This window comes from Psammomys obesus, unplaced genomic scaffold (genome assembly GCF_907164565.1).
Source record: "Psammomys obesus unplaced genomic scaffold, mPsaObe1.curated_primary_1811, whole genome shotgun sequence".
NCBI lineage: Eukaryota > Metazoa > Chordata > Mammalia > Rodentia > Muridae > Psammomys > Psammomys obesus.
In genome coordinates, this window is record NW_026596427.1 from 46,473 (window position 1) to 57,777 (window position 11,305).

At 39.1% G+C, this 11,305-nt stretch overlaps 1 pseudogene; it reads right to left on the minus strand.

The window, feature by feature from the left end:
* Nucleotides 1-706: 706 nt before the first annotated feature.
* Nucleotides 707-5,844, minus strand: LOC129669514 (melanoma-associated antigen B4-like; annotated as a pseudogene).
* Between the last annotated feature and the right edge of the window lie 5,461 nt (nt 5,845-11,305).

Consider the following 11,305-nt stretch of genomic DNA (forward strand, 5'->3'; position numbering starts at 1 on the left):
TTCTTCCCTGAAGATAATTAGCAATGAAGTCATAAAATGTTTTTTGTTGAACAAAACATCAGCCATTTATTTCTTTAAGAAGTAGAGTCCTTATTCAATTCCCTCCAATAATGAGAGCTTCTCAGAGAATTTATCATTGCATATGCTATACATGCTGCTTCTTTCAAAAAAAACATTTCCAGTATAGACAGTGACAGTTCCATATGAATAGTTATTCACTTGGTGTTTGAGTAAAGCATGAACCTTTAAAAAGAGAGCTGCTTCTCTATGATTTAAGTTTTCAGACATACTTTAATACCATAAGAAAAAGCCAGTATACATCTCTGACATCATTGAAAAGATAAGGACTAAAAGACAACATTCACTGAAAACTCAATATTTTAGAATATCTTTCTTTCATAGTTCTTAGCATTTTTTAAAATATAATATCATATTATCTTACAGAACATCAAGAAATACTTAGAATATTTCAAATTATAAACTGTATTTCAAATCAATCCAAAAATTTTGAGCACTCAACTTGGTGAACATCAGTGAGGGCACAGTCCATAAAATGTAGCAGTATTCAGTCTAACTCCAAGTTAGCATTTTGAAAAACAAAACAAAACAAAACAAAAAAACAGTTACCAATGCTTTACTTGAGCATAACAAGCAAAAAGATGAACAGACCTTTTCAGTTCCATTGTGGAGGCTACCTTGTATCTCCCTAGTGAGTAGCATTGCTGAACTTCACCTTACAATGTTCCTTAGCTTTGCCTTTAGTGCCATGTTTGGCTGCAGGTTCAGCTTGAACTTTCTCTTCCTCTTTAATCAAAGCCTGTTCATGAGGAGATGTATAAATACTAGGCATAGTTTCACTGACCTTATCTTAAAAGTCCATCACTTTTACTAGGTTGGTATCTAAGCACATTTACACACTAGGTCTTCAGTGATGAGCTTCCTAACATCCTCAAAGATGAGGTGTGATATCCCATCTTAGATGCCTAATACATCAGGAAGTACCAGACCTCTTCCTCTGGGGCACAGTAGTTATTTTAGTAAACCACACTTAAGAGAGGAATCAGAATGCCTCCGGTAGGAAGACTTAGATTATTGCTCCTACTTCCATCAGCCTGGAGATCTAGCTTGCTGACCAGCATGTAGGATTGACCATGGGGCTGTATTTCTCTCAACTCAAGACCAAAAACCACATCCAATCAATAGGCAGCTTTCTTGAGGATATCTGGGAAGTGTTCCTTGAACCTTTTGCTAATAACTTTGAACATTTCTGCCTTCCTCACAGGCTGTTTCACTTTGTACTTGCACAGCATGTACTCCATCAACATCCCTGTCTCCTTGTCAGGAGATCCATCTGTGGGCTGCCAGTAGCAAGTAGGGCCCTAGAGGAATTTCATCCTCTTGGCCCTGGCAGCTTTCGTGGGCTTTCTTCAGGCCACCCTTTTGCTGGATGCTGAGTTTTGAGACTGCTATAGGGAGCCAGCAATAAAAGTGCTTGGTCTAGTATCTCCTTAAGCTTGATCAGAGCAAGCAGGTGACTCCTTTCTCGGCTGCCTTGGCTTGAGCATCCTTGATCCCCTAGGCCTCATCTTGGACCTGGAGACATTTCTCATGCCTTACTCTTCTGTCCCCTGGGCACAATGACTATTGTCAAAGGACAGCAGGAAAGAATCTGGATAGTAGAGCAGGTGACTGCAATAAGGGAAATAATGTACTATGACCACTTTGAGCATGTTGACAACATTCTGGCTTTCACCAATTTTTACGTACTCCTTTTCCCAGGGTATGATGATATCAGTATCTAAGAACTCATTGTATTCCTCACCATATGGGTAAGCTTACACATTTGCTGAAGTAAAGTATGGCTTCCTTTCTATAGTGTTTGAATACTCTCAATTTAATTCACATCTAGTACTGTGCTACTGTAATGTTTCATAGTACCCAGGAGGAAGAAAGCTCCATAATAGTCAGGACAATGCCCTATCTGGAGGCACTGACTGAAAATTCATTGAACTCATTTCTGGTTTGGATTCTTTGTGATGCAAAGTTTGATCAGGTTCCCTATTCAGGCATGTTATATACTTATGAGCCATGACACCTTGCTGAATGGGGCTACATATGTAACAATAATAATTAGAGAAAATAGGGCATGAATTTGAGAGGGAGTCAGGGAGACATGGGAAGAGTTGGAAGAAGGAGAAGGAAGGTAGAAATGATAAAATATAGTGCATATAAATGAAATAAGTGGGAAATAGTAAGATCTGGAGAGGACAGGAACTCCACAAGGAGAGCAACAGAACAAGAAAATTTGAACACAGGGAACTTCCCAGAGACTCATACTCCAACCAAGGAGCATTCATGGAGATAACCTAGAACCCCTTCACAGATGTAGCCCATGGCAGGTCAGTGTCCAAGTGGGTTACCTAGTAATGGGAAGAAGGACTGCCTCTGACATAATCTGATTGGCCTGCTCTTTGATCACCTCCCCCTGAGGGGGGAGCAGCCTTACCAGGCCACAGAAGAGGACAATGCAGCCACTTTTGATGAGAACTGATAGACTAAGATCAGAAAGGAGAGGAGAACCTCCCCTATCAGTGGACTTGGGGAGGGGCATGCATGCAGAAAGGGGAGGGAGGGTGAAATCGGGAGGGGAGGAGGGAGGGGCTTATGGGGGGATACAAAATGAACAAAGTGTAATTAATAAAAAAATTAAATAAATAAATAAAAACATATACTATAAAAATAATCAAAAGTAAAAGCAGTACTCAGGAAGTAGAGGTAGAAGAATCTCTTTAAGTTCAAAGCCATTACTGCCCTACTTTTTGAGTTCCAGGGCAGCTAGACCTACATAAATGAAGGTTGTCTTTAAAAATAGAAAAAGAAATAAAAGGCAGGATGTGCTGGCTTATACATTTAATCTCAGTGCTGGGATGGTAGAGATAAGTAGATACATGGGACTTAATCTGTCAGCTAAACTACTCAAAGCTCTAACACATTGAGTCACCACTGTTAGGCCTCTAAGTTTCCACAAGTAAGCACACTGACAGAAAACAAATACACAAAGATGGGAGGGAGATGCTGAAACTCATACTCATCTTTGTCCTCTTGCACTGAAAATACCCTGGGCACAGTGACTGTGTCTACATGTCTAGTTTTTAATATAGGGCCTGGGCTTTAAGTGACCCCATTATATCTAGAAGTGTTCCCCTATCTTCATTCACCTTCAATGACATTTTAGGTACTAGACAACAAAACAAAAGTGGCCCTATACTTCACCAATGCTGTCCCTTCTCAGACAGCCTTTCAGAGGAGCAGAGTGAGCTCTCCCATTGTCAGCATCTCACTGATGAACATTTTAAACACTACTGTGCTATGCGCCAGGTTTCAGTTTGCATTCAACAAGAATGCCAGCATCTAGCTCAAACATTTTAAACTGACTGTTGGTATAATGTTCTTTTGGAATGTATACACTTTACCCTTGTTCATTCAAATGCTGATTTCTCTCCCTCACTCTTTGGTTTCAATCTGGACATTGTAATTGCGATGCTTATTTTAAGCATCACCTGTCTCAAATTTGTGTAAACATGCCAAAATAAAGCAACCAGCCACAATATTGTGCAATGGAAAGAAAACAGGAAGAGATGGAGGAGCCAGAGGACAGAAAGGGAAGGAGAGAGCTGGGAGAGAGAGGGGGAGAGAGGTCTTGGAATGACTTGGAGAGATGCATTGGACCTAATATAGTACTAAAAGCAAGTATAATGTGGGAAATCTAAATGTGAGGAAACTGAGGGCTTGAGGTTCAGGATGGAGTAACTATTGCCCAGCACTGTGTTTCAGGTTAATTAAATAAATCGTAGTCTCTGTGTGGTGATTTGGTTATACAGCTCTTTAGGACTAAAGCAGCTTTACTAAAAGATATATCAATAGTAAATATTAATGGACACCTTCAACAACTGACCTTTTCTTTGTCTAAGTTAAGGGAACTATCATAGAAGTCCATACATGTATACCTTGTACATTGATCATATGCTGCTCACTTCCCTCACCTATTGTTCTATTTCATCACTTCCTTTTATCCTCGTCCTGGTCAATTTCCCCTTTCCCTCTCACATCTAACTGTACATCAGAGTTTTAGAGAGAGTTTTCAAATATTTCACACATTTATTTAATAACCTGTGCTTTTAGCACCCTGAAAATTCAACCTAAGGCTTTATGAATGCTAAGGAAACTTTGAGGTAATATTATAACCTCTACCCATTTATTGTTATTATTATTATTATTTTGGTGTAATGCATGGGTCCTTTTTTATTTTAAAAAAGGAACTTAAACCCCGAGACAGACTGTGGCAGTCCCTGTTACTTCATGTCTCATACTGTGCTAGTCTTTTTTTTTTTTTTTAAGATGGCACCCAAACCTCAGGGGAGTCTGTGGCAGTGGGACCCTTCCTTGTGTGCAAACTGTGCTGGTTTTTGTTTTTTAAGATGGCACCCAAACCATATGAGGGTCTGTGGCAGTAGCCCCCCAAACCCTACTGTACATACTGAGCTGTTTTTTTAAATGACACCCAAACTTAGCGAGACTCTTTAGCAGTGACCCCTACCACCCGAGTGAGCACATTGTGCTATTTTTTTTTCCTTAAGATGTCACCCAAATATCAGGAGAATCTGTGGCAGCACCTCCCATCTACCAAGTATGCTGTGTTGTTTTTGTTTTGTTTTGTTTGTTTGTTTTTTTTCCCTAAAATGGCATCCAAATATCGTTATACTCTGAAGCAGTGCCTTACCTCACATACATACTGCCCTGGTCTGTTTTGTTTGTTTGTTTGTTTGTTTGTTTGTTTTTTCTAAAATGGAACCCAAACCTCGCGATATTCTGAGGCAATGTCCCACCCTATGTGCATGGTGAGCTGGTCTTTTCTTTTCTTTTCTTTTTGTTTTTTGTTTTTGTTTTTTTCTGCGATGTTACCCAAACCTCACACTATTCTGAGGCAGCCTTCCTGTCAACCCACCTGTTCACTCTGCTGGTCTTCTTTATTTTTTCTTTCATGATGGAATCCAAATTTTGCGAGATTTTGAGGCATCCTCATTCCTGGCTCTGTCCTATCCAATGTGTTGGGCATGGCTAATGGCTGAGTAACTGAGGCACATTTTTAAATTGTGTTTCTGTTTCTCTAATGCTGCTTCTCTGGGTATGAAGCTGCACCCCCAGCTTTTCTTTATGCTCTAGGTTAAGACATGCTAGAGCCCAGTGGCAGTTCCCTGTGGACTCACATTTAGTCAGAGGTACTCAATTCCGAGCCCAAATCTTGACTTGTCTTAGGACTCTGCCATCTGTTAAATCACGGCTCTTTTCTAAGGGCTCTAAAGTGTGCCCTTAATATCTATTCAGGGTCCTTGCTTTGGTTGCAGACCTTGTCTACAAGTATCCTGGCTGCTGATCTATATATACACACAAGTTGTCTGAGCCAAGAGTACTAATACCCACTCCACTTTCTGGAGGAAGAATAAACTATATGTGGGGTAAGGGAAGGAAAGTATAAAATACATCAGGGGCAAGGGCTGGCCCTTAAGATTGAGAGTGGGAGTAATTAGTATAAATATTTAGTAAAATAAATAATTATTAATTAGTAAAAAATAAAAATTTAATAAAAAGTAAATAAACTGTAATTAGAATAAAAAATAAGAATTTAATAATTAAAAAAAGATTGACATTGGGGCCAGGTTGCTATAGAACCACACTCCAGTGGCCCCAAATCCGGGAAAACTGAACTGCTTCAGTGTACTTTATGTAAATCTTCTTAGCCTTCACAATCACACCTTCGTCAGTCCACTGCACACAGAACTTCATGCCTCTGAAGATTGACACTAGCACATACCCTACCCATCCTGCCATGCTCCTATCACTCTCTTACACACCACAACCTTCACATTTTGTATACCACATCCCTGATGGTGCATGCACACATACCCACACACACAGGCTCATGGACACACACACTCCAGATACCTTGGGGTTTAACTCTCTGTTTTCAGACAGTATTCTGTTCTTCTATACACTCAGGACAAAATGAGGGTAACAAGGTCCTAATGCTCCCCCTTGTCCCTCACAGCTGGGAGTAGTTTTTATGCATCCCAGGATCCATCCCTCTCTCTATGACACCTTGTCTACAAGCCACAAACACCATATCCTTCTTCTTTAGCCCTTGGAGAGGAAGTCTTGATACATTATAAATGTTGACAGTTTTCTCTTGGACCCCACAGAGGTAGAAATGTCATTGGATCTTCTAATATTCCTATCTTTTCAAAAATGGATTCATAAAACCAATGGATTCTTATCTGTACTGATAAAAGTACCCCGGCCACCTTAGGAAGTCACATCTTCCTGACTCACAGGGGTTAGGGGAGAGGGGTTGGAGTAGAGATGTGGGGGGTCAGAGGGTGATCTGGGCAAACTTCACATGGCACTCACAGCTTGATTTCTCATACTCTCCAAGAAGGCCAGAAGTCTACTTGTAAGGCTCCTTATTTGGGGGAAAATTCCTCTCCTCTCCTCTCCTCTCCTCTCCTCTCCTCTCCTCTCCTCTCCTCTCCTCCCTTCTCCTTGCACAGGTCTCTCCTTTTGAATTTGGTTTTGAATTAGAACTTTCCATAATATAACTGGTTTTCTACCAATTACAGTCTATTATGCTTTTTGCTGTTATCTTTCAGACATAACTAAGCTAAACTCTTATTTGCTGACTTAATAGAAAGTGGATTCTCCAGTCCTGAGATTCCACTGATCTGAGCCCATCTGTTACTTTCTCAGATCAAGTGTTCTGTTAGTATCAGTTTGGCATCCTCACAAGTAAAGAAACATGGTTTTACTTTCTGTTTGTGTATTGAGGTGCTGTTCTACTCAGCAGTCATCCTCTAGCAAGTGCTGGCAGCTCTTCTCATATTTACTCCAGTTAAGACCAAATCTCCTGATTCTAAAGAGCAAAGATCACCTTATTATTAATGACTTTGCAATTTGTACTGCAAAAGCTCTTAACAGAACAGATTTTTTGTGTATGCTCTTAGCAAAAAAAAAAAAAAAATCACATAAAGTAGTGAAAAAATACATGGGTGTGGTGGCACATGCATGCTTATAATCCTAACACTTGTGGAGGCAGAGGCAAGTGGATCCCTGGGAATTTGTGGGCAGCCTGTTTTACAAAGCAAGTCTAGAACATCCAAGGCTACACAGAGAAACCCTGTCTTGACAAACAAAAAATGACAAAATGCATGTCTTAAATGGCTGAACTATATGTAAATCATTTATTATTTATGCATATGTCAAAATATGATGATATATACCTTAAATTCACAAATTTCAAGCCATATCATTTTCTCTCTTTATGCTTATGTGTATATGAGGTATGTGTGCATAATATATGTGTGTACCCCCATGTTATGCACCCATGTAGAAGTCACAAGACAACTTTGTAGAGTTCGTTCTCCTGTCTTTTCATTGGTTCTGGTGCTTGAACTCAGATTACTATGCTTGAAAGGTAGGAGTGTTTGCCTCAAAAGTAGTATTTTTTTTTTAATTTCTTCTAACTATTTTTGAAACATTTATTTATTTAGAGCATGTGCAGTACTGGGCTTATGGAGGTCAGGGTACTATCAATGACAGCTGTAACTCCCACCATATGGATTTTAGGAATCCAACTCAGGCTTGGAAGCAGGTGCCCCTACTTGCTGAGTGATCCCAACCTCATGGAGTAATATTCTTATTCACAGAATTATTTTTTCTGTTTTGGGCACAAAAAGATACTCAATTATTCTCAGTTTGTTGATGTAAATAATAATATTATATTATAAATGGAAAGTAGTCAACACATGATCCATATTTCTCAAAATCACAAGTACTGAAACTATATAATTCTATATAAGGTGACTCTGTTTTAAAGAGAAAACTTCCAGTTAGTCCAGTAAAATAAGAGTGAAAAATGCAAAGATCTTTTCCCAGTCTGTAGGCTTTCCTTTTGTTCTGTTGACAGTATCCTTTGCTAAACAGAAGATCTTTACCAACCCTACATCTGACATAGGGCTAATATGCAGAATATATAAATAACTGAAGAAGTAAAACACCAACAGACCAAATACTCTAATTAAAAATGGAGTACAGAGCTAAACAGAATTCTCAGCAGAGAAATATCAAATGGCAGAGAAACAATTAAAGAAATACTCAACAACCTTAGTCATCAGGGACTTGCAAATCAAAACAACCCTGAGAATTTACCTTACACCCATTAGAATGGCTAAGATAAAAATTCAAGTGACAACACATGCTGGAGGGGATGTGGAGAAAAGGGAAGCCTCTTCCATTGCTGGTGGGAGTGCAAACTTGTACAACCACTTTGGAAATCAATCTGGTGCTTTTTAAAAAAAAATTGGGAATAGTGCTACCTCAAGATCCAGCTATAACACCCCTAGGCATATATCCAAAATATGCTCAAGTACACAACAAGGACATTTGTTCAACCATGTTCATAGCAGCTTTATTCGTAATAGCCAGAACCTGGAAACAACCTAGATGTCCCTCAGTGGAGGAATGGATACAGAAATTGTGCCACATTTACACAATGGAATCCTACTCAGCTATTAAAAACAAGGAAATCACGAAATTTGTAGGCAAGTGGATGGAACTAGAAAATATCATCCTGAGCTAACCAAGAAACAGAAAGACAGGCATGGTATACATTTACTTATAAGTGGATATTAGCTGTATAATATAGGATAAACATACTAAAATCTCTATTTCTAAAGAAGCTAAACACTGAGGACCTTAGGGAAGATGCTTACATCTCATTCAGAACAGGATAGACACCAGAAGCAGTGGAAGAGAGGAAACACGATGGGATCCTATTATGGAGGGTCCTCTGAAAGACTCCACTCAACAGGGGATCAAAATAGATGCTGAGACTAAGGGCCAGACCTTGGGCAGAGTGCATGGAGTCCTATGGAAAAGAGGGAGGTAGAGTTAGAATGACATGGAGGGGACAGGAGCCCCACAAGGAGAACAACAAAGCTAAAAAATATCTGAGCCCAGGGGGTCCTGCAGATATTGATGCACCAACCAAGGGCCGTGCCTGGACAGGATCTAGACCCTCTAGTTCAGATGTAGCTAATCTGCAGCCCAGTCTCCATGTGGGTTCCTGAGTAAGGAGGGCAGGGGCTACCTTTGTCATGAACTTGGTTGCCTGCTCTTTAATCACTTATCCCTGGTGATGAGGCTTTGCCAGGCCAAGGAGGAAGAGGATCCAGGCATTCCTGATGAGATTTAACAAGCTATGGGCAGATGACAAAGGAGAACTCTCCCTTTCAGTGAACTAGGGGAAGGGGATAGGTGGGAAAAGGAGGAGAGTGTGGGACTGGGAGGAGTTGTGGGAGGGGGTTTCAATTGAGATATACAATGAATAAATTGTAAAAAAAGTAAAAAAAATCAAAGAAAGGAATAAAAAAATGCAACATGTTTCTTGTTCAAAATGGCCCCTCATTACTTAAAAGTTAACATCTGGAAACCACAGTAAAATATCTGCCTCAGCATGCAGCTGATCTAAGACTATCATTTCCATGCAGCCATGGCAGTCATGGAAGCCACTGTTTTAAAGTCATAGATCTTGAAGGAGAACTTTCTTAGTTAGGGTTATTATTGCTGTGATGAAACACCATCACCAAAAAGCAAACTGAAAAGCAAAAGTTTTATCTGGCTTACCTTTCCACGGCACTGTTCATTATCAAGGGAAGTCATGGAGAAGTGCTGCTTACTGGCTTGCCTCCTCTGTAGATTACTCAGCCTGCTTTCTTATAGAAGCCAGAAGCATTGAGTCAGGGGTGGCTCCACCCACAGTAGGCTGAGAGCCCTTCCATATCAATCACTAACTAAGAAAATGCCTTACAGCCAGGTCTTCTGTAGGCATTTTCTCTACTGAGGTTTCTTCCTTTCAGATAACTTCAATTGTGTCAAGTTAACATAAAACTAGCCAGCGCAAGACTCTATTACACGTGACAAGAACCTATTACAACCGTCACTTTAACAAACCAGCATAATCAGTAACTACATTCTAAATATTTGCCCTTATACCCACAGATAAGTTTCATTCTCATCCCACATCAAGGGAATTTTTCTTTGCAACAAAAGGAGACTATTACAGAAAACTATAACCAATCAAAATACAGAGTTATCAATTGCAGTCCCAGTGGTTACACCTACACTGTAACTCCAGGACCTAAGGCTCAGGCATCATTGTGGGAGAGGGAGAAATAAATATTGTAAGAACTATAGGAACAGAATGTTTGCTATGAGACCATGTTATCATAAGCTACACATTAAGTCTCAACAACATGACTGCCTAAGCACACTGAACAAGAATGAAACCAATAGACATGGCAAAGTGTAAAATCAATTTTAAAAAAAGTTCACGAAGCCTCAGTCCTACACAAAGACCTTTGGGCAACTGAAGAATACTATGAATGGAAAAAAATAGTCTTACCCAGGGAAGAAATATCCAATACCAAGTGGTCAGCACTAAAAAACATATGTATGTATGTATGCAATGTACATGTGTATTCACATATGTATGTAACAAAAATTAATGAAATAGAAGGCCATGTATTTGAAAGACAGCAAGGAGGATATGTGGGAGAAAATGGAAGCAGTAAATAGTGTAACCATATTATAATCTCAGAAAACTAAAAGGAATAATGCTTTAAAAGATGTGGGTTACAAAACAACATAGATATAAACACACATCATGGCAGAATTGCTCATGCTTGTAATTTATGAAGGATGGAAAGTTCATGTCAAGCCTAGCTAGGATATATAGTGAGTTCCAGGCCAGCTTCATCTATAGAGTGATACCCAGTCTGGACCAAAATGCCATATATGTATATTTAAACATATCTTCATATGTATATGTACACAGGTGTATATGTACACATATATTCAAATATGTGCTTCTCAGTATTTGAATATTTTCTTTTGCTATTTTTGACATTTTTATTTTTTGTTTGTTTTGTCTTATTCCAAATTGTTTTTACTTTATTTTATTATAATTAGATGCTTGGTTATTTTCAGATGAGAGAGAGGAAGAAATAGTGTGGATTTGGGTGGGTGTTGAAGTATGGAAGATCTAGAAAGAGTTGGTGGAGGAGAAACCATAGTAAGAACATATTGTCTGAAAAAAATGATTTTCAATAAAAAAGAGCAAAAATCAATTTAAAAGGTCTATAAAAAGAATCCATATAATATCTTTAGTTTTTTCCAGTAGCTTTAATTTCAAATA